Consider the following 24979-nt stretch of genomic DNA (forward strand, 5'->3'; position numbering starts at 1 on the left):
AAACTGTAAAACGCTACAAATCCAGACAAGCTAGTAAAAAAAAAGCCATAAAGTCAATAATCCGGAGGAGGGAAATCCCTTAATGGAAGCAAAGTGCTGAGTGACCATTCAATAGGGCTGGGCCTAGTGGCTGCTACTACTCAGAGGTCCCGCTTTCACCTCCACATGACCAAGAGCTAGCAGTGCTCACCGAGTTATCTGCTGCCCCAAACAAACAAACAAGCTAGCCAAATGATGTCTCTCCACACAGTTGTTCTGAGTGAACACAACCAAGTTATCTTGAGTAGCTCCTCCCACCCCAAAATCCCTCCCCTCTCACTCAATCCGTACCTGTCATTCACAAAGGCTGAATTTGTTGGTTTGTTTTCTTGCTACTACAAAGGAAAATAGCTAGCTGTCACGGATACAGCGCACAACCGACTGGCAGGCTGCTGGGTGAAACCAAAATGCCTTACCTGGAAGATCATGCGTGGTGTGTGCACTCCTAATGGATCCCCTTTGTCTGCATGTTTACACTCACTAGCTGCACCCGTCCTCTTCTCCCATCAACCATTATCACATTCACCCAGGGACCCACCATCACTCGGGTAACAAGGCACACAGGACCCCAGTAGAACCTTTTCTTTTCTTTTTGCCTTTTAAGAGGTCAAAAACAACTCCACTCTTATTTTTCTGCTTGCTACACTGCCCCAAAGGCCAGAATCACAATATTCTTCTAGATGTTGTATCTACTTGTAGTTGCATTCTTGTCAGCCAGTCACAATAACACTACACTACTGAAACATTTATGGTGATGAAATCTATTTGTAATATATTGCAAAAATCTGATACAAAACCTATTCGTGTGCATTCGCTTGCATTAAGTTTCCTGGTCATTGCGTGTGGCATCAAAACAGATTTATCAAGGAATGTGATTATAATTAGTGAATTCTTAAGACCACTGTAAACCAAATCTGAGTCTGAACAATGTCCATATTACAGTACATTGTGTGTGTAACCGGGGTGAAATGGCTAGTTAGTTAGCAGTGCATGCTAGTAGCGTTTCAATCGGTGACATCACTCACTCTGAGACCTTGAAGTAGTTGTTTACCTTGCTCTGCAAGGGCTGTGGCTTTTGTGGAACAATAGTTTATTTTTATTTTTTATTTTACCAGGTAAGTTGACTGAGAACACATTATCATTTACAGCAATGACCTGGGGAATAGTTACAGGGGATGATTGAACCAGTTAGAAGCTGGTGATGATTAGGTGGCCATGGTGGTTTGAGGGCCAGATTGGAATTTAGCCAGGACACCGGGGTTAACATCCCTACGTAAAGTGCCATGGGATATTTAATGACACAGAGAGTCAGGACACCTGTTTACCGTCCCATCCAAAAGACAGTACCCTACACAGGGCAATGTCCCCAATCACTGCCCTGGAGCATTGGTACCCTGTGTAGGGTACCATCTTTCGGATGGGACGGTAAACAGGTGTCCTGAATCTCTGTGTCATTAAATATCCCATGGCACTTATCGTAGGAGTGTGTTCAGAGGGTCCCTGGTTTGAGCCCAGGTTGGGGCAAGGAAAGGGATGGAAGCAAGCCTGTTACATTCATTCTGTTGACACGGATCACACTGCTGGAGTTGCTGCAGAGAAGAAGGTCAAAGGGGGATGAGTGTAACCACTGTGAAATGGCTAGCTAGCGGTGCGCGCTTTGTAGCACTTCAATCGGTGACGTCAGTCTCTCTGAGACGTTCAAGTAGGCCCTCGTGCCTCATTTATAAATGTTACATACTCAATATTCCTCAAAATATGTGCCAGTTTTCACGCAAAAGTTGCCATTTGTGACTCGTTTCAGGAAACTAGGCATATGTCTCACTACTTCACAGGAGAGGCATTTGAAAGTAAACATACATTGTTTATCAAAATGCATTTTCTTCGGCAGAAATGCCTTCTGGAACGTGAACTTTCATGTGCCGTAAATAACAAACTTGTATTACATCCTTAAATACAAATTAAATTGTTAAATAACGAGCCTAGTAGTTTAGCCATGGAAAAAGTCAGGAACCTTCACGCTAGCCATGATTGGCTGAACTAATAGAAGGTCTGGACATGCAGGGAGATGACTTTGGATTGGTCTGCCATGTAGCATGCTTCTGTTTATAACGTGAGCTGCTCAGTATGTGTTGATAGCCATTTCTACCGCGCCGTTTTTTAAATATATAACGTTAGCCATCTACAAAAGTTTTGTTACTTTTCTCAACAACATTGATGCCTTGATGTAGCAGGCACTATCGACAGATCAGTTGGAAAAAGTGATTTGATACTTTCTGCACAGGCCATGGTCAGTGTGAACCGGAGTGACTTGACAACGCTAGCCAAACAAGATGTAGCTACAAATAAAACTGTTAAATGGTTCCAGTCTGCTGTGAAGCGTTCATCCATGTATGAACATCATCAGTAGGGTAAAACTAACCTGTCTCACGACGGTCTAAACCCAGCTCACCTTCCCTATTAGTGGGTGAACAATCCAACGCTTGGTGAATTCTGCTTCACAATGATATTATCTCTTAAATAATTATGAATAGATCCACCATTGAGCACAAAAACAACACTTGTTACAGAATATTTTACATAGAAATAACATCTGTCAGACAAACCATGCCTGACAACATGATCCAATAAGACAGAAAAATAGAAGAAAATTTAAAGGCTGTGGACATTGTAAGAGTCTATCTACATTTTCATATATTATACGTTTCTAATTTTGTCAAAGTTGTTTTCTTTGCAAGTTAAAGCATACTGTTAGCTAGATAGCGAACCATATTCAAATCAGAAATCAATTTGCATTCTTAGTTAGAGCCTATTGTTTGCTAGCTAACATTGAACCTGGTTGGTTAGCTTTAGCTACCTGGAGAAATATACTACAGCTACGACAATGTTTGTATTGGTTGGTAGTAGTATGAGTTGGTATTATGCCAGTCCATTGTTTAGCTAGCTAGCTAGCTAGCTACATGTCTACACAAAACACATCCCCCGAGATGATTACATGACCCATCAAGTTAGCCAGGTGTATCTGGGGGTGATTATGGCCATCAATTGTATTTCATGAACATGTGTACATGTCTAGATAATAGTGACCCATCCACTTAGCTAGATGTGGCTGGAGGTTGGTTAAGGCATTTTCTTCACATGGCCCATCAATCAATGCCCATCAATGTGAGATAAGCGTAATCTAATAATTAAAATATATATATAAAATATTTGTATCTGTACACTCTGTTTTTGATATTGCTACAATGCAAGTAACCATTTCACTGTACTGTTTACACCTTCCATATCCTGTGCATGTGACAAATCAACTTTTGATTTTATTTGATACAGTGTGTTTACCAGAGACGGTAATGTGAAGAGTAACATGACCTGCATGAAAATCAGATTAGGATATAGGCCAAGGACTAGATAGTGTATTTTTACCTGGAGTTTTTCCTTATTGTACACTTATTGTACACTTTCCTTATTGTACACTTATTGTTCATTCACCACTTTTAGTCTTGAAATCTTATATTGTTTACTAAATTAATCACTCTGTTTAGCAAATGGCCTCACATGAATCCTTAAAGAGATGGGTGGGGCCAAGTCTTAAGAGACGGTGTACGATGCTGAATGGGTGTAGACAAAGAAGACCTCTCCAGTGTGTGTACCAAAACATTCAAGGGACATTTTCTCAAAAGTTGAGTTCCAAGTTTATCAACTATCAAAGCAGAATTCCTTTCCCATTGTTCTTCAACTGCAGTGTATGATATACAATTTTCTAGCTCTGAGTCTCTACTTTTATCCAATGTAAAAAACACAATAAAAAATGTTGCTACATAAGACCGAATCGAGGCGGCCGGTCACATTTATAAAAACTGAACTTGACCTGAGAATGTGCTTATCCTCCCACAAACTTTAGACCATGCGTACACACAGTTTATAGTGGTTACAAAACTTGCCTTGTGCAAATGGGGAATATATGATAACACATATTCATAACAAAAAAATGGGTAGGCCTAGTTAAATATAGTAACAAGATGCAATCATTTGCCATTAGTGAGAAAAGCGAAAATCGATTTATCTTTGCATATTACAATAATTAGAATAGACATATATTTTCTTTTTTTTTTCATTTCCATGATCATTGCAGAATAAATTCCTCACCTTTTCTGACTGTGATGGTTTATAGGCTACTCGCGAAATAGCTTATAGGCCTATAACAAATTAGAATAGACTACCATTCACCCCATCTCTTATTTAATTGGACCCGCTTCACAGTAGTAAATAGATAAGCTATTTCAAGTAGCCTATTTTACTCTATGGGAGTTTAATGGTAGATCAGACGGTTCACCTTTTCCATTGACTTTTGTAGGCAATGTCTGAGTACTGTAATGTGACATTTCTAACGTAGAAAATATTTAATTTATAAACATAATACCACTGCAGAATAAATTCCTCACCTTTTCTGGTCATGATGAGTTTATATTCCCATAGTAGCCATACACCAAATTACCATGCGCATCTCCCATTTAATTGGCGTAGGATATTATAATTAAACGTTTTTGCTCTATGTAACCGACAGGGTGTGCGGTTTATAAGATACATTAGAATTTAAAAGGTGAGCAGACAGTTGATATTTTGCATTGAAGTGTGTAGACTACCACTGTAAGTAGGCCTACTATAGTTTAAAAAAGAAATCCAAGTAGACATTGTTTCAAAATTCGCAGGCAGTGGCATATTTACGTTTGAGGAAAATGTGAATACACAACATTATTGCATTGAAACAATCTATTTACAGGTCCACAACAATTTACAATTGTTTTCGTCTTTCAGAAACAGTCAGATAACACAAACTCCTCCAAAGACATTTGATCAAGTTCGCCATTGCAATTCCTTTAGATACTGTCTTGGCCTAATTCCAATACTTCCAAACTATACAGTAAATAAGGATGTTATTGTCACCATAAAAGGTGGGTGATGGGAGTTTTTCAGGCGGTATTATAATACTCATCCACGTGTGCAATTTTATGACAGGTCTGATTTAGAATGGGAAACATGGGTATGTATGGCGTGTGCCAAGTTTATAAATCTTTAACAGCTATTTAGTGTTAAATTTACACAACGGTTATAAATGAGGCCCCTGCACAATTGGCACTCCTCACGTACGGTTACAACTGTATGTGCATTCACATAGCAAGCCTACTCGTGTGTGTGAGCGTGTGTGCATGGGGAGAGGAGTGTGTGTGTGTGTGTGTGTGTGTGTGTGTGTGTGTGTGTGTGTGTGTGTGTGTGTGTGTGCGTGCGTGTGTGTGTGTGGGGGGGGGGGATGTATGCATTCCGCCATCGCTGCTATTAGGTGATGATGATAGGGACTGTATGGGACAGAAATTGTAATATTTTCCTACACCAAATCATTTGAGCTATTATGAATGGTATGTTAATCTGTACAACTATGGTTACTATTATTGTCACTAATAGTATTATTATTTTAATGTTAATACTACAGTTGGTATCATTATCATTATTTCTGTTCTTACTGATCTTTATTATTGGTATGAGGTATGACCAGAAACACAGATTACATTGAATCACATGTTATATTTGCTTCCTTAAATTTCAAATTTCTACTGCCTGTTCCTTGTTAAAGGTAATTCTATTTTTGTAGGAACTACCTATGTGTATTATCTGTCTAATTTGAAAGAAATGAATGCATTTGGGGATAAGAAAAATACAATTATACCAAATTTATATAGTACAACCGAGGTGAAATGCTTACTGCTCTAACCTGTTTTTGTGCTGTCAGTGGCACTTTGAGCTTTTTTCAAGGGAAGTGTCCCAACTTCTCATGGGCCCTAGGATCAATGTTATGGAGCACACATGGAAAATCAAAAAATGCCAACCATGTGACGTTTTAGGGAAAGGACAAAGGAGGACTGTTAGGAACATTATAAATATCATATATAGATATGCCTAGCAGCTTGATTGCAATGGTACTTTTTGGTAGTAAATTCATTTATTATGGTAAGTATAATATAAACTTGTATCTCATTATGGTAAGTGATAAAATAAGTATAGCTAATTATAATTTCTAATGGTTTAGCAGATCATAAAAAGACGATCAATCTTTACCTAGCTAAAAGATAAGGAATATAATACCTATTGTTTACAGGAAACTCACTCTACAACTATAGATGATGTTGTGTGGAAAATGGACTGGGAGGGACACATTTATTTCTGTGGGAGAAAAAAAATCTAAAGGGGTGATGATATTAATTAACTTCTCTAGGAAAGGGAGGCAGTATTGAGTAGATTGGATGAAAAACATGCCTAAAGTAAAATGCCTGCTACTCAGGCACAAAAGATTTGGATGGAAAACACTCTGAAGTTTCTAAAACTGTTAGAATGATGTCTGTGAGTATAACAGAACTCATATGGCAGGCAAAAATGTGAGAAAAATCCAACCATGAAGTGGGAAATCTGAGGTTTGTAGTTTTTCAAGTGATTGCCTCTCCAGTATACAGTGTCTGTGGGGTCATATTGCACTTTCTAAGGCTTCCACTAGATGTCAACAGTCTTTAGAACCTTGTTTCAGGCTTCTACTGTGAATGGGAAGAGAATAAGAGCTGATTCGGTCATGTGTCTGGAAAATTGGCATGAGCTCAAACATGCGTGCGGCCGTGAGAGTGAGCTGCCTTTCCTTTCAATTCTAAAGACAATGGAATTGTCCGGTTGGAATATTATTGCAGATTTATGATAAAAACATCCTAAAGATTGATTCTATACATCGTTTGACATGTTTCTACGAACTGTAATGGAACTATTTTGACTTTTCGTCTGGACTAAACTCGCGCGCTTAGTGAATTTGGAGTGCTGGACTAAACGCGCGAACAAAATGGAGGTATTTGGACATAAAGATGAACTTTATAGAACAAAACAAACATTTATTGTGGAACTGGGATGCCTGAGAGTGCATTCTGATGAAGATCATCAAAGGTAAGTGAATATTTATAATGTTATTTCTGACTTATGTTGACTCCAAAATGGTGGGTATCTGTATGGCTTGTTTTGATGCCTGAGCGCTGTACTCAGATTATTGCAAAGTTTGCTTTCGCCGTAAAGCTTTTTTGAAATCTGACACAGCGGTTGCATTAAGGAGAAGTTTATCTATAATTCTGTGCACACCACTTGTATCTTTTATCAAAGTTTATGATGAGTATTTCTGTAAATTGATGTGCTCATTCGCCGGTAGTTTTGGAGGCAAATAATTTCTGAACATTACACGCCAATGTAAAATAGGGTTTTTGGATATAAATATGAACTTTATCGAGCAAAACATACATGTATTGTGTAACATGAAGTCCTATGGGTGCCATCTGATGAAGATCATCAAAGGTTAGTGATTCATTTTAGCTGTATTTCTGGTTTATGTGACACCTCTCTGTGCGTGGAAAATGGCTGTGTGGTTTTTCTTGTCTAGGTGCTGTCCTAACATAATCTAATGCTATGCTTTCGCCGTAAAGCCTTTTTGAAATCGGACAATGTGGTTGGATTAACGAGAAGATTATCTTTAAAATGGTGTATAATACTTGTATGTGTGAGAAATTTGAATTATGAGATTTTTGTTGTTTTGAATTTGGCGCTCTGCTATTTCACTGGCTGTTGGCGAGGTGGGACGCTACCATTCCATATGTCCTAGAGAGGTTTTAACAATAATTTTGATCCGAAACTGCAAATTGTCCAAACAGACCCAGAAGGAAAGTGGATCCTTTTAAAACATGCTATTGGACGATAAACACATTTGGCTCATTAATCTATACGGTCCAAATAATGATGATCCACACTTCTTCGAAAATATACATAACAATCTATTGAGCTTGCAGGGAACACATTATCCTGTTATTATGGTGGGAGATTATAACACGGTTTTAAGCAGAGGTGGGGCCAAGTCACTATTATTCGAGTGACAAGCCACAAGGTCCAAGTCTAAAGTCGAGTCCCAAGTAGAATGGGTTGAGTCAAGTTCAAGTCGTGCATTCTCATAGCAAGTCAAGTCTGAAGTCAAGTAAAAAAAAAGTATACAGGCAATGATTTGTTCAACTACAAATCTTTGTTTATTTATTGAGGCTACCAAACAGCCCTTTTCATTATTTTGTCAGAAACATTTTGATTATATAATAAATAATTTGAACAACAATTTCCAAATTCAAGCTTCATAAGTAAATTATCAATTTCAAGCAATTCTGACATACCAAAAAAACAGAAGGCCTATGTTAGTAATTGCTGCTTGATGCCCCATTGCTGGTGAGCTTGCAAAGTAAACGGTTCATATTCATGATCACCAACCAATTTTTAGAGCGGCATATTCATTTATGGCAATACTCTCTCCCTACAATTTGACGTTTGTGCTGCACCCGATCCTATAGCTCTACAGCAAATCAACAATCTGCTTGCTAGCTCAGTGGTTTTTACTTTTTGACCTTTGGTATGAGGTTCTATGGACAGATTATTCAAAAGTGTAACTTTTTGGACGACATGGTTCACATTATGCCTGGAGAAAACCAAACACTGCATTTCACAGTAAGAACCTCATACCAACGATCAAGCATGGTGATGGCAGGGGACGACAGGTAGCCTATTGGTTAGAGTGTTGGACTAGTAACCGAAAGGTTGCAAGATCGAATCCCCAAGCTGACAAGGAAAAAAAAACTGTTGTTCTGCCCCTGAACAAGGCAGTTAACCAATTGTTCCTAGGCCGTGATTGAAAATAAGAATTTGTTCTTAACTGACTTGCCTAGTTAAATAAAGGTAAAAAAAGGGTGATGCTTTGCTGCCTCGGAACCTAGACAACTTGCCCTAATAGAGGGAACCATGAATTCTGCTCAGATAATTCTACAGGAAAATGTCAGGCCATCCATCTGTGAGCTGAAGTGCAGCTGGGTCATGCAGCAAGACAATGATCTAAAACACACAATCAAGTCTACATGAATAGTTTTAGAATGTCAAAGTCCAAACCTAATCCCAATTGAAACGTTGTGGCAGGACTGGAAAAGAGCATTTCATGCGTGAAAACCCACAAATGTCGCTGAGTTAAAGCAGTTCTTCATGCAAGAGTGGGCCAGAATTCCTCCACAGCGATGTGAGAGACTGATCAACAACCACAGGAAGCATATGGTTGCAGTCATTGCAGCTAAAGGTGGCACAACCAGTTATTGAGTGAAAGGGGGCAATTACTTTTTCACACAACGGAATAGGGTGTTGCATAGTCTGAGATATGGCTTTTTCTTTGCAACTCTGCCTAGAATGTCAGCATCCCGGAGTCGCCTCTTCACTGCTGATAGTGGACAACCTTGTTATACTCCTCTTGACATTTTAAAACTTTCAGAGAATTAGCCATATTTTACCTTTTTACTCATAGGGTTACTATACATTATTTTAACCCATTTTACAAGAGATTCTCCAAAATGTAAATGTTCCAGACATTTATATATAAACTCAGTTGCACTTTATCAAAAATAATAACTAATAACAAGATAACTAATGTAAAACATACTTTGCCTGTAAAACTTATGTAGGTTAAGAACTTTTTTGAAAGAGCACAGTTTGAAAGATATGGCAAATAGAAATCAAACAGGACAGACATTACAAATAGAAATATTATAAATATATTGGAAGGTTGAGGGAAGAGGAAAGACAAGAGTTAAAAACAAACAAAATAAAATTATTGTAAAATAGACCCTCCATAAAATGTTTATAGTATGTATAAACTGGAAATACAGGACTAAGTGTTGTTCACTAGTTTACTCCAATTGGGGGAGAAGTTGTTGGGTTGGAAGGCAAAAGGATTTTTTTTTAAAGATGTGTATACAGTTGAAGTAGGAAGTTTACATACACCTTAGCCAAATACATGTCAACTCCATATTAATCAATTCCTGACATTTAATCCTCGTAAAAAATCCCTGTCTTAGGTCAGTTAGGATCACCACTTTATTTAAAGAATGTGAAATGTCAGAATAATAGCAGAGAGAGAGCTTTTATTTCTTTCATCACTTTCCCAGTGGGTCATAAGTTTACATACACTCAATTAGTATTTGGTAGCATTGCCTTAAAATTGTTTAACCTGGGTCAAATGTTTCGGGTTGCCTTCCACAAGCGTCCCACAATAAGTTGGGTGAATTTTGGTCCAATCCTCCTGACAGAGCTGGTGTAACTGAGTCAGGTTTGTAGGCCTCCTTGCTCGCACATGCTTTTTCAGTTCTGCCCACAAATTTTCTATAGGATTGAGGTCAGGGCTTTGTGATGGCCACTCCAATACCTTGACTTTGTTGTGCTTAAGCCACTTTGGAAGTATGCTTGGGGTCATTGGCCATTTGGAAGACCCATTTGCGACCAAGCTTTAACTTCCTGACTGATGTCTTGAATGTTGCTTCAACATATCCACATAATTTTCCTTCGTTATGAAGCCATCTATTTTGTGAAGTGCGACTGTCCCTCCTGCAGCAAAGCACTCCCACTACATGATGCTGCCACCCCCGTGCTTAACGATTGGGATGGTGTTCTTCAGCTTGCAAGCATCCCGCTGTTTACTCCAAACATAATGATGGTCATTATGGCCAAACAGTTCTATTTTTCCTTCATCACACCATTTCTCCAAAAAGTACGATCTTTGTCCCCATGTGCAGTTGCAAACCATAGTCTGGCTTTTTTTATGGCGGTTTTCGAGCAGTGGCTTCTTCCTTGCTGAGCGGCCTTTCAGGTTATGTTGATAAAGGACCCGTATTTACTGTGGATACTTTTGTACCTTTTTCCTCCAGCATCTTCACAAGGTCCTTTGCTGTTCTGGGATTGATTTGCACTTTTCACACCAAAGTACGTTCATCTCTAAGAGACAGAACGCATCTCCTTCCTGAGAGCTATGACGGCTGCCTGGTCCCATGGTGTTTATACTTGCGTACTATTGTTTGTACAGATGAATGTGGTACCTTCAGGCGTTTGGAAATTTCTCCCAAGGATGGACCAGACTTGTGAACATCTACAATTATTTTTCCTGAGGTCTTGGCTGATCTCTTTTGATTTCCCCATGATGTCAAGCAAAGAGACATTGAGATTGAAGGTAGTCCTTGAAATACATCCACAGGTACATCTCCAATTGACTGAAATTATGTCAATTAGCCTATCAGAAGCTTCTAAAGCCATGACATCATTTTCTGGAATTTTCCAAGCTGTTTAAAGGCACAGTCAACTTAGAGTATGGAAAATTCTGACCCACTGGAATTGTGATACAGTGAATTATAAGTGAAATAATCTGTCTGTAAACAATTGTTGGAAAAATGACTTGTGTCATGCACAAAGTAGAAGTCCTAACTGACTTGCCAAAACTATAGTTTGTTACCAAGAAATGTGTGGAGTGGTTGAAAAACGAGCTTTAATGACTCCAACCTAAGTGTATGTAAACTTCCGACTTCAACTGTATGTATGTATTTATGTGTACGTGTGTGTATGTATGTGTGTATATATATATATATATACTGCTCAAAAAAATAAAGGGAACACTTAAACAACACAATGTAACTCCAAGTCAATCACACTTCTGTGAAATCAAACTGTCCACTTAGGAAGCAACACTGATTGACAATACATTTCACATGCTGTTGTGCAAATGGAATAGACAAAAGGTGGAAATTATAGGCAATTAGCAAGACACCCCCAATAAAGGAGTAGTTCTGCAGGTGGAGACCACAGACCACTTCTCAGTTCCTATGCTTCCTGGCTGATGTTTTGGTCACTTTTGAATGCTGCCGGTGCTTTCACTCTAGTGGTAGCATGAGACGGAGTCTACAACCCACACAAGTGGCTCAGGTAGTGCAGCTCATCCAGGATGGCACATCAATGCGAGCTGTGGCAAGAAGGTTTGCTGTGTCTGTCAGTGTAGTGTACAGAGCATGGAGGCGCTACCAGGAGACAGGCCAGTACATCAGGAGATGTGGAGGAGGCCGTAGGAGGGCAACAACCCAGTAGCAGGACCGCTACCTCCGCCTTTGTGCAAGGAGGAGCAGGAGGAGCACTGCCAGAGCCCTGCAAACAAATGTGCATGTGTCTGCTCAAACGGTCAGAAACAGACTCCATGAGGGTGGTATGAGGGCCCGACGTCCACAGGTGGGGGTTGTGCTTACAGCCCAACACCGTGCAGGCCGTTTGGCATTTGCCAGAGAACACCAAGATTGGCAAATTCGCCACTGGCGCCCTGTGCTCTTCACAGATGAAAGCAGGTTCACACTGAGCACATGACAGACGTGACAGAGTCTGGAGACGCCGTGGAGAACGTTCTGCTGCCTGCAACATCCTCCAACATGACCGGTTTGGCGGTGGGTCAGTCATGGTGTGGGGTGGCATTTCTTTGGGGGGCCGCACAGCCTTCCATGTGCTCACCAGGGGTAGCCTGACTGCCATTAGGTACCGAGATGAGATCCTCAGACCCCTTGTGACACCATATGCTGGTGCGGTTGGCCCTGGGTTCCTCCTAATGCAAGACAATGCTAGACCTCATGTGGCTGGAGTGTGTCAGCAGTTCCTGCAAGAGGAAGGCATTGATGCTATGGACTGGCCCGCCCGTTCGCCAGACCTGAATCCAATTGAGCACATCTGGGACATCATGTCGCGCTCCATCCACCAATGCCACGTTGCACCACAGACTGTCCAGGAGTTGGCGGATGCTTTAGTCCAGGTCTGGGAGGAGATCCCTCAGGAGACCATCCGCCACCTCATCAGGAGCATGCCCAGGCGTTGTAGGGAGGTCATACAGGCACGTGGAGGCCACACACACTACTGAGCCTCATTTTGACTTGTTTTAAGGACATTACATCAACGTTGGATCAGCCTGTAGTGTGGTTTTCCACTTTAATTTTGAGTGTGACTCCAAATCCAGACCTCCATGGGTTGATAAATTGGATTTCCATTGATTATTTTTGTGTGATTTTGTTGTCAGCACATTCAACTATGTAAAGAAAAAAGTATTTAAAAATATTATTTAATTCATTCAGATCTAGGATGTGTTATTTTAGTGTTCCCTTTTTATATCTATATATGGGGATTGGAAGTGATGCAGACAATTACATTGATGGAAGCTACAAAATATCTGCAATATTAAAGCCCCTACAAAATATTTTTGTTATTATTATTTTTTTTAAGTGGAGTAGACCAGAGAAATGCACGGTGCGCTCACACTATAAGGTGACATCGGCTGTGCTCATATATTGTGATTGAGAGAGGATCTATTCTTTTTAAGATATGAGATACATATTTATTAAAAGTACCTATACTAACACAAATGCTAGTACCGAACCATTTTTAATTTTCTAGTGTCTAAAAAGTACAGGAGTTTCACTATACTGTGCATCCATAGCAGATTGCTAAAACGGTAGCCTACTTTATATGAGTAATATTAATGTAGGTAGACTACTTTCTGGTCACTAATCTGTATATGTGCACCTGCCTTTGCACACCAATGCTGATGACTGGTCATTGGTCAACAGTCAAGACGTGCAACTTCTGAGGCACAGATTAGATTTTTTTGAAACAAGAATTTGTTGCAATGCCGTAGGCCTATGTTTGTGACCAGATTGAATAAGCAGAAGTATGAATATCAAATACAAATGGTAGGCTAGCCTACACACTGAGTGTACAAGACATTAAGGACACCTGCTCTTTCCATGACATAGACTGACCAGGTGAATCCAGGTGAAGGCTATGATCCCTTATTCCCTTATTATCACTTGTTAAATCCATTTCATCCAGTTTAGATGAAGTGGAGGGGACAGGATAAAGAAGGATTTTTAAGCCTTGAGACAATTGAGACATGGATTGTGTATATATGCCATTCAGAGACAAAATATCACGACTATGATGGACACATTAGGACTTAAGGATATGTGGAGGTTTAATGTGGAGGTTTAAAAACTCTGACCTAGTGAAATATACAGTACATGTAGGAGACTTAATCAAGCTAGTCATCTTGACTACTTTGTTGTGTCCTTTTCGCTGGCACCTAAAGTAAAAAAAAGTGTTGTATAGTGGACAGAATGCGATCACACCACCACCTAATTGGCATCCACAAAACTCTTACAGAATTTCCACGTGGTTGGGGATATTGGAAATTGAATCAAAGCCTATTGGATGATAATCTGTTCTTAACCAAGACAAAATAATTTATAACTGACTTTTTCTTGCATAACACAGGAACTGCAGATCCCCTTATTGTATGGTACACTTTCAAATGTGCCTTCAGAGGCCATGCAATTCTCTACTCATCTTTAAAACAAAAAAAATTCTGTCAAAAGAGATTAGACTAGCAAAGGAAATAGAGGAACTAACATCACAGGTGGATGGCAATAAAAGCTGTAACATAGAGGCACAGAATAACGAGGAAAAACTAAAAGAACTGTTCAAGAATGATTTAGTGTAATATTATACAAATAAAGAGAACTGGATGGAAAATTGTGAAAAATTAAGCAAATTCATTTTGACTCTTCAACATAAAAATGATACGAAGAATAATTTACAGAAACTCGTAAAAAATGGAGTCATCCATGATTCACTGATTGATACATTATCTTGAAAGAAGAAGCAAAAGATTTTAAGCATACAGTGCCTTCAAAGTATTCACACCCCTTTACTTTTTCCACATTTTGCTGTGTTACAGCCTGAATTTAAAATGGATTAAATAGAGATTTTGTGTCATAAATAGAGATTTTGTGTCACTGATCTACACACAATACCCCATCGTGTCAGTGTAATTTTGTTGGTGGAACATTTTTTAAATTAATAAATTAAAAGCTGAAATGTCTTGAGTTAATAAGTATTGAACCTCTTTGTTATGACAAGCCTACAGTTCAGGATAAAAATGTGCTTAAGAAATTGTATAATACGTTGCATGGACTCATTCCATGTTCAATAATAGTGGTTAACATGATTTTTCAATGACTACCCCGTCCCTCAATCGAGTAGTGAATTTCAACCACAGATTCAACCACAAAGACCAGGGAGATTTTTCAATGCATCGCAAAGAAGGGCACCAATTTGGTAGATGTGTAAAAATAAAAAGCAGGTGCTGAATATCCCTTTTTTGCATGGTGAAGTTATTAATTAGGCTTTGGATGGTGTATCAATACACCCAGTCACTACAAAGATACAGGCGTCCTTCCTAACTCAGTTACAGAGTTTAATGGTTGTGATATGAGAAAACTGAGGATGGATCAACAAAGTTGTAGTCACTCTACAATACTAACCTAAATGACAGTGTGAAAAGAAGGAAGCCTGTAGAGAATAAAAATATTCCACAAATATTCCTGTTTGCAACAAGGCACTTAAATAATACTGCAGAAAATGTGGCAAAGAAAATGACTTTTTGTCCTGAATACAAAGCATTTTCTTTGGGACAAACAGAACACATCACCGAGTACAACTTTCATATTTTCAAGCATGGTGGTGGCTGCATCATGTTATGAATATGCTTGTCATCGGCAAGGACAGCTATAAGGCAAAATCCTAGAGGAAGACCTGTTTCAGTCTGTTTTCCAACAGACACTGGGAGGCAAATTCACCTTTTAGCAGAACAATAACCTAAAACGCAAGGCCAAATCTACACTGGGATTGCTTACCAAGACGACATTAAATATTCCTGAGTGGTCTAGTTACAATTTTGATTGAAAATCTACGGAAAAACTTGAAAATGACTTTCTAGCAATGACCAACGATCAACTTGACAGAGCTTGAAGAATTGTAGAAAGAATAATGAGCAAATACTGTACAATCCAGGTGCAAAGCTCTTAGACTTATCCCAAAAGACTCACAACTGTAATCACTAACAAATGTGCTTCTACAAAGTATTGACTCAGGGGTGTGAATACTTATGTAAATTTGATATTTCTGTATTTCATTTTCAATAATTTTCAATCTTACGGTAAAAAAATCACAACAAAATGTGGAATAAGTCAAGGGGTATGAATACTATCTGAAGGCACTGTATGTTCTCTTTTTAGTTTCCTCCATCTTTACTGAATGATAGTAACTGTAAGGACATTTTTCCTAATAATAGTGTAAAATTCACAAAAGTACAAAAAGATTTGTGTGAAGGCCAAATTACAGAGGAGGAACTTCAAGACGATATTACATATTTTCAGTTCGGAAAAACGCCAGGGCTTGATGGCAACCGAATAGAGTTATACAAAAACTTTTTTTATGTACTAAAAGATCCACCATTAGCATGTTTTCACTACTCCTATTAAAATGGTTGACTATCAGATACTCAGCAAGAAGGTCTGATTTCACTATTACTGAAACAGGACCCAGGTGTTAAGTATAAAGATCGAGTCCACTTAAAAAACTGCAGGCCCATTACATGTTGTGATGCAAAAATCCTGGCAAAATGCATAGCAGGTAGAATTAAAAAAGGTTTTACCGGATATTATTCATCCTGATCAGACAGGTTTTTTATGCAAACAATACATTGGAGATAATATAAGTCAATTACTTAAAACAATGGAACACTATGAAACATCGAAGAAACCAGGCTTGGTCTTCATAGCAGATTTTGAAAAGGCTTTTGATAAATTCTAGTCGAACTTTATATATAAACGCCTGGACTATTTGAATTGTCAATCTCTTATGCAATGGCTTAAAGATATGTATAGCAACCCCAGATGTAAAATAGTAAATAATGGTTACTTCTCAGAAAATATTGAACTGTCAAGAGGAGCTAAACAAGGTTGTCCACTGTCTCCATATATGTTTGTTATGGAATGTTAGTTATTAAAATCAAGGGGCTAGAAATCCAGGGCTTAAAAACAAAAATATCAGTGCATGCCGATGGCTCTAATTCTCTTAAGTCCGCAATCTGGATCCCTGCACAGTTTCATTGGCAATATAGATAATTTCTCTAGCCTCTCTGGACTAAAACCTAATTATGTGAGTAAGAAATATTTCACTTTATTTGGAAAAGTAAGCAGACAAAATTAAATGTTCTTATTTATATCATGAATATGAGTTTGGGGGGCTAAAATTCTGAAATATTAAAGCATCAAACATCTCACTTAAAGCTTCAGTCATACAAAAGTTATACTACACCCAAACTGGTTCTGCAGCAGATTAGTAAGAATAGCTCACCTGCTGTTCAAAGATGACCTTATTGCCTTTAACCAATTTACAACCTTTCATTTTTGGTTGAACTGAAAACTGAAAATGAAACAAGCAATACGAAGCTGGCTACAATTTACATGTCATCCTCCTGAAAAGCCAGACCAAATATTATGGTTAAACTCAAAATATACTGATTGATGAAAAAACATTCTTTATTGATTTTTTTTCAACAAATTGTATTATCTTTACTATGAATAAGAATGGGGAAGTTATGTCACACATGCAGCTTTCAAAAATATATGAGAATGTTTGCTCTATCCAAAGTTATAACCAACTGGTTGCAGCATTACCACAGAAATGGAGGAGGTAAGGGAAAAGGGGAGAAAGTCAGGAACATTTATTATAACATTTATTCTGATATTGTCCCCATGTGGCTTGTTTCTGGTCACAGGTTCAGGAATGGCTGAAAATTCACAACATTCACTTAAAACTAACCCTAGAAATAGTATTGTTGGACGATTTGTAGTCAATCAATTATTATAGTCAATCAATTAACAATATAATATTACTCTTAGCAAAAATATACATTTTTTATTTACAATCTGTGGATACTATGAGATTAGAAAGGTTCAGAATTCATGTAAGACATCACAGCACAGTTGAAAAATATATGGCACATGGAAAACAAGAGCGGGTGGTTCACGGGGATAGGTGGGATGGGCTGAGAGTAGCTGAGGGATGAGATTAAAAACTCTTGATCTGTAGTGGCTGGGGCCGAGAGCGCCAGGAATCATGTGTGCCGCATGTGTCTGAATGCCTTTTTGTATGTGGTGTATATACTGAACTGTATTTTTGTCATGTAATACTGTGTGGAAAAGTGCCATATATGTGAAATGTATGTAGCAAAATATCTGTATAAACAAGAGTGTAAAACAAGGTTGCCTTTGTCCTCCGAAGGGGTGGGAGCTGTGGGGGGATGGGTTTGAAAGAAAAAACAAATAAATAAATAGAGAGGTACGGAATCAATACTGTTACATGTGTATGGGCTAAGAGATTTCCTTTTCACAAGCAAGGTGCCATCTCATAGAAAATTGGATTGGATAAAGCAAACATAAAATATGCCAACTCTGTATGGCTGCAATAGGAATTGAGATGACCTTGAAAGACCACAAACATATTCAGACTTTACTTTTCACAATTGCCCGAGGAGCAGGGACGGCTCTCATAGCTTTTTCAACATAGGACAAAATCGTCATAACAGGAACCTAGTTACTTTATCTTGAAAATTAAACTACAGTACAACTGAAGAGCACTCAAAAAAGAGTTACACTGAAATCCTTTATGACCTAAAAACACATTGATGCACTATTGTAGTTTTCATGAAAAACCCATTCTGGAGCAGATACAGAGAGACAAGAAAACATTTCCTTTGCTTGAGGCCATGGTACTGTATCAGTATGACTAGGCTTCTATATCAGCATCATATAGGTAGGGATGTAGCAGCTGCAGCCTGCAGCACCACAGATGTCCTGAATAAGACTGAGTCGGACAAAGACAGAATGTCTTCAACAGCGCTGCGCTGTCTGCCTCAGAGGCAGCAGGCTCCCCCACATCGAAAATAAATAAATAAATAAATGAGACGGCAGATCCCTACTACATGGAGAATGGGTGTTCTGTAAATGGATGATAACAGTTCTATACTTTAATAATCTTTGTATCATGCTGAGAGTGTTTAGCATGCTGAGACACCAAAGGCGAATGGGGGAGTCTGCCTGCCTGCCATTCTCATCATTAAACGTGCCGAGGTCTCACTTCTCTGCTGGAGACCTTTTTTACCTTGTAGCTAGAGCCGAAACCACCGGTGATCATATCCTGACTGTTTTCTTAACCAACTCTTGACACTGATTTGATCTGAGACGGGCCTTAAAAGCACCAACTGTCATATTGAAAGTTGTCAAAGGAATCATCATCCTAGGCTACCTTCAATTTCACAAGAAGCATGATAGGAGGTCAATGTACTGTGAATGGTAAGAACATATTGTGAAATGTCAACAGGCACAGCATTGTCTTTGCTAAATACGAGGCAAATGCAGACAGATGTACTCAGAGAGATAGAGAAGCCACAGAGGTGTTGGCCCAAAGGCTTTTAACATATGTGCACTTGCTGTATCCAACCAAAGCACCGGCAGACAGCTTTATAATCAAATCGACGTAAGAGTGACAAACGTGAATTGCGGAGCCCATTTGTTCTTTCGATTAAAAAGCAACAAAAGCTAAGTATTTGGGAGGAAGGGAGCTATTAAAAAGGGACAGTTTGAATTTTGAATGACAGGCCACGAGAACAAGTGGCAGATGTGATCTTTTGGACAAAGATCTGTTGTCCCTCTCAAGCTGCTGAAGAGGGCCACAAGAGAATAGAGGAAGAGCTTGCTATTATATGAAACGAGGTATGGAAGAATGGGGAGGAGACAGGATAAAGCGACAGAGGGGGATGGGTCTAGGTTACAATAAAAGATTGACAGCCTGCAGGTGTTGCTTGACCTCTGCATTAGCCCCCGGGCTTCAAGAAAGAGTAGGGATGTTAATTGTCACGGAACATCCCAACAATGTAAAAAAGGGGGCCAGTGATTCACCAAAATGTAAATCGCATCCAACGATTTGGTGTGCTGGTTCAGCACATGTTGAATGAAAATATAGCTGCTCCCATTTGGTTTAAAAAAACTAAATCATACATTCACACTATAGTCCTTTCCACATTTGTCCAAACTCTCCTTATCCTCATGTCTTACCAAGTAAAAAATTATAATCTTTGAAGGCATAAAATACCGAGGGACCTGTGGCTCAGTCATGGAGTAACCTAGCCTAGCTCGTTGAGGAAATATATTCCTTAAAGAGATTGCATTTCTTCTCTGACACTGCTGCAGATGTACAATTTGCAAGCGTAAATCAGAAAATTCTCCCTCCGGTGGGGAAGAGATTGAGCCGGTGATCAGATGACTTGTGGAGTCCCACTGAGTTTGAAATGGCGGGGAGTGGAATCAAGTCGCTGACCCCTCGGTCGGCAGAATGATTGAGAACAGCATGGAGCAGAGTCAGAACAAGGAGCATGACTGACACCACAACCAATACACAGTGCGACTGCTGTTGCCCCTGAACACAGCCCCATGACCCTGACAGAGATCATCATGGCGAAATACTAGGTCAAACACACACTGCTCACCAGAACAGCTTTGCTACAGCTATTCTGGGAGGGATGAGAAGGGAAGGGGGCACACAAAGCAAAACCAAAAAAGTATACTTTTCTGAAGTAGCAGTTGTAAATTGGGTCACTACACTATTTTAGGAAAATAAAATGTCGCAACAGATGGCGTACAATCTCTTATATAAATGTTGTGTGTGTACATTTTCACTAGTCCAGTAAAAAATGATTAGCTAACAATTCATTACGCCCCTCTCCCTTATCCAAAACATATTGCAGTAGTCAGAGCTGTCTTTTCAGGACAAAAATAAAATACTGCTCCTCCATTTTGCTTCTAAAACAATGACAATTCGCACTGTCATGCAATCGAAGACACTAATCTACAACTCAGAGATCTGAGTCAGTTAAGTCTTTTCCCATTCTCAGTTATTAACTAGCTTTACTTAATCATCTCAGAGTATATGAACACAGTTTTTTCAGAATATAACTAAATATTGGAATTTTTCTCTGAATGTAGCGAAGAGTAACCATTCAGTTTTGCTACACCTCCACCATAGAGAATGATACAGTAGTGTAGAATACACAGTGAACACATCTCTAAGGTTGGAACTGTACCGCCCATTGCTCTTTGTGTTCTCTCCATAAATCATTTTTACTGGCCATTCAATTAATCGATTAGAGCATTCCCCATTGGTCAGGACATATGGCTACTAAATAAAACAATCATGACCTAAGATAGGTCATTAATTAAACATTGGGGGAGAAAAAGGAAAAAGGCCACTAACCAAAATATGTCTTGGATGAGCAAGACATATAACTAAGTACGAATTCACTTAGTTAATACAAGTCAACAATAAACCAGGAATAAACATATTGATGGGAAATCTACACCATCTCTATTACATACAATATCATATGTCTACATTCTGATCCCAAACAGTGGTTCAAGTATCTTCTCTGGTTCAGCATGGAAATATGTGTATTTTTTTGTAAAATATTATTGGGCTGTACCATAACATGGTTTGTGTTTTTTTGCCCTTTCTCCCACTAGTATGGAATCCATAACCCCATAATCATTTTAGCAATGCAACAGAAAACCCTATTAGTTCTGAGAGATGCCTATACCTGTCTCTCCATGTAGATTATAGCTAGATGATTTGAGATGGTAACAAGTTTTAATACAGGTTCCATACATTATTAGTGGTCATTTTGATGTTTTAGTGGAAGTGAAGTGGATTATAGCAAATGAAATTTGAAAATGTAATTTCCATTTACTGATAGCACAAAACTATTCCTTTCAAGACAAAGAAGATAAGAATTGTTCTGCCATAGCTGTCAGATGGTGCCATTGTCAATGCTTCTCAGCTCAGGAATTAATAGGCTGACATTAATACAGGAAGATAAATAAGGAGGTCAGAAATGTGAGGCCCACCATTATATAGGTGTCTCATGGCGATAGTACCTGCCAATCAACTCCAATAAGTCCTTGATACTATACATTTCTCCTTGAAAAAGACAGATAGAGCATGGAAAGTGCATGGAATACTCTCAGTATAACATTGTGGATGCAGGGAGACAGACAACCCAATGTGGATATATTTTGTAGGATTTCTGTTTAGAGAGCATTTCATGAGCACAACAGAGGCGTTTGTCCTATGATCCATTGTGCCATGATGCTGTGCCTAAATTAGTCATAACAAATCAGGGATCACAAAATGAAGCTCGGCAGTTGGCCCAGCCAAGTTCTCCTTAGCTCATCTTCTCAATTTCAGCGGAATGCATCAGTGTTGCGCTCATTAAAAAATGATACAATGCGGTATTGGTGAAGACAAAGTCAGACAGGCACTTGGCACAAAATACTGGGTGTCGGGTCAATGTTGTCCACTTCATCTCTGCTGACGTATTCCCGAATCAAACTTCAACATCTAATAACAACCCGGTCAGAGAGAGAACTTCCAAGGCTATGGCAAATCGCCAAGGCTGTCTGAGTTTTAATTTGCCACGCGGATACAACACATTAGTTGTATACAGTACACAGAGAGAACACATAATACTTAGTGTCACAAAACGACAGTAGATAGTGTTGACACTGAAAAAGTATACCGTTAGGTTCACAATACTTGTTTTTTTCCTCCATGCAAGTGGAAGTGTGGTTACCTTTACCATTAATTGCACCAGTGAGCAGCTTTAATCTCTCTGTACAACAGGATGAAAATGAGTAGATGAATGGGTAAAAAGCCTGCTCTGTCCCTCTATTTAGGACCAGGCCCATCAATAATTCACCATGATCGTGAGGCATTATTCAACAGGAAGGTTAATTTTTAAGATGGTGGGTGGCAACACTAAACATGAAAAACGTAACACAGACGATGACTCGTAAAAGCAACATCTAGAATGGATGTGGAGCAAGTAGGTAAGCAGCCAATTTATCTCCATTCAGACAAATCTTTTCTATCACTGGAAGACAAAAAAGAAAAAGGGTATGGTAGGAGACACTATAGAGTGATATGATTGTATATATGAAGTGCACAGAAGTGTGGTGTACAGTATAGGCAAAACAATAGTTTAGGAAGGTGTGCTAATTCTTTAAGATTACACATTATACTCCAGTTTTCCTGTCCTGGCACACTATCTAATTGAGGCTTTGATCCTTCCTATGGCTCTGAGGAAGGACAAACAAAAGCAAAATGAGGGATGCTATAATCTTAGCCCTTACTAAAATAGACAGCAGAGCAAGGACCTTTCCCTCAGAGCAGCAACACAAACACATTGAGCCAGCACTGGAGCAGAAACGTCAAACTTCACCCTCTACATTTTCTCGCTGCTGTAGCATCTATTTTCAATCTCAAAAGACGACATGAATGCCTTCGTGAGACAAGGGAAGTGTTGCATGTCATTGCATGCTAAACAAGGTAGAATAGCACAGGTTGGCTCTCATCAGGAAACCGGGAGACAAAAGAAGTTTGTGTAGTATTTCTTGAGAGCAAGCAGTTGTCAGCCCTAAATATTGACTAACAGGTAATGCAACTTGTTAAACCTTGTGAAGGTATATTTACCTTTTTTTAAGATACTGTTGCTTGCAAATGAATGGTTTGCCTCTCCAATGCACCGTACAACATGAAGTATATTTTTGTAAAGGAAAAACTATTATAACAGATTTTAGGCACTGTAAAATCATAATTACTCATTCATTCAATGCAGTCATTTTAAACTGGTTTGGTTGTGGAGCTATATCAATTAATTTACATCATATTTAAGGCCATGTTCGATCAGTATCAGTGCTTGTTGCCCTCTGCCTTGGGTTGTGACAGAGAGCAGCTTTTGGACTGAGCTTTCATCTGAGCAGTTACATGTTCATTAACATGTGTTCACCCAGTGTTATACGAACGATTGTGATGCAAACATTCTTGGATTGGCTCATTGAGCACGCCCGTCTGCATAACTGTAACAGAGTGGGGCCCAGTTGTGTGTCTAGGCCTACTGTAGACTGACTGGGTTGCAACAACTCATCGTCTGTAAACAAAGAGGAGGTCATAAAATGTTGAAATAGTTTCAGCTGTGTTATCTTCAAGGTGTAAACATTGTGGGCTTTTCCATAAAATTATAGTGAGAATGGATTGGTTTTTCCACATGCATAAAACTTAAACAGAATACATTGTCAGTGCTCTATGAAACTGAAAACAATTTACTATAATTGCTGTATTACATGTTGTTATATAACCAAAGGGCTGAACAATAAACAAACATGACACATATTGCAACCTACGATATTAAACAGCCACATTCCATTTCATTGATATACATTTTTACAATATAGCAGATATATATTGAGTGTTAGCATCTTATTTCCAATCCCTTTTGTTAAAGCTACAACGTCAGTCATGCAAAAATATTTCCTTTCAAAAGGACGTGCCTCCCTTCAATGGAAAATAATCTTTCCAAGAATCAGAGTCTTGGCGTGATAAAAAATTATTCTAATGTACATGGCTTACTGGCAACGTTATCGCCCTCTACCACCCACAGCAGGACAACCGATACAGCAATCACTGCTTCTGCACCTTGTGTATGTTTAAGATGTGTTTGCTCTTTTGTGATAACAAAGGAGGGGAAACAAACGACTCAGAGTAACTGGACCAAAGTCGGCAAATCCAAAGACACAGAGGATGATACATCAAACTGAAAGCGAATTGGAGAAAAAATATACCGGGAAAATTATCTTTCCTGTCATAAACCCTCTCCTTTTGAATACCAAAGGAATTCAAATTCCCAAACAAATCCTGAAAGGTTGACCCATTCTGTGTTATACAAACTGATAAAATTTCAGTCTAGGTCGTACCTTTGAACTGCTACGCCGAGCCAGCATGAGGTATAGATTGCCATCTCTGGTATCTCTGCACAGGTAATCCACTGAAGTGTAATTACCACAGCTCTAAATTATACAAAATTATAATAGGGAGTTAAAAACTCCATATGAATATGGAGGAAGTGTGATAACAGAGCACCATGCTGTGAGAGAGGGTAATACCTCGATAATGGTCCTTCTTTAGTGGTGGAAATCTCCTCACAAGACAACAGGCTCCCTGTGAGATATCTATTTAAATGTTTCTTGACACAAGAGAGGCATTCACAGAA

The 24979-nt window shown here is 38.9% G+C and overlaps 1 protein-coding gene across 6 annotated transcripts in view; it reads right to left on the minus strand.

Moving 5' to 3' along the window:
* The window catches only part of adgrl2a (adhesion G protein-coupled receptor L2a), a 210813-nt gene that overhangs the window by 172233 nt on the left and 13601 nt on the right, over positions 1–24979 (minus strand). The gene's annotated exons all lie outside the window — the stretch shown is intronic.

Source organism: Salmo trutta, chromosome 22 (assembly GCF_901001165.1).
Source record: "Salmo trutta chromosome 22, fSalTru1.1, whole genome shotgun sequence".
Classification (NCBI taxonomy): Eukaryota; Metazoa; Chordata; class Actinopteri; order Salmoniformes; family Salmonidae; genus Salmo; species Salmo trutta.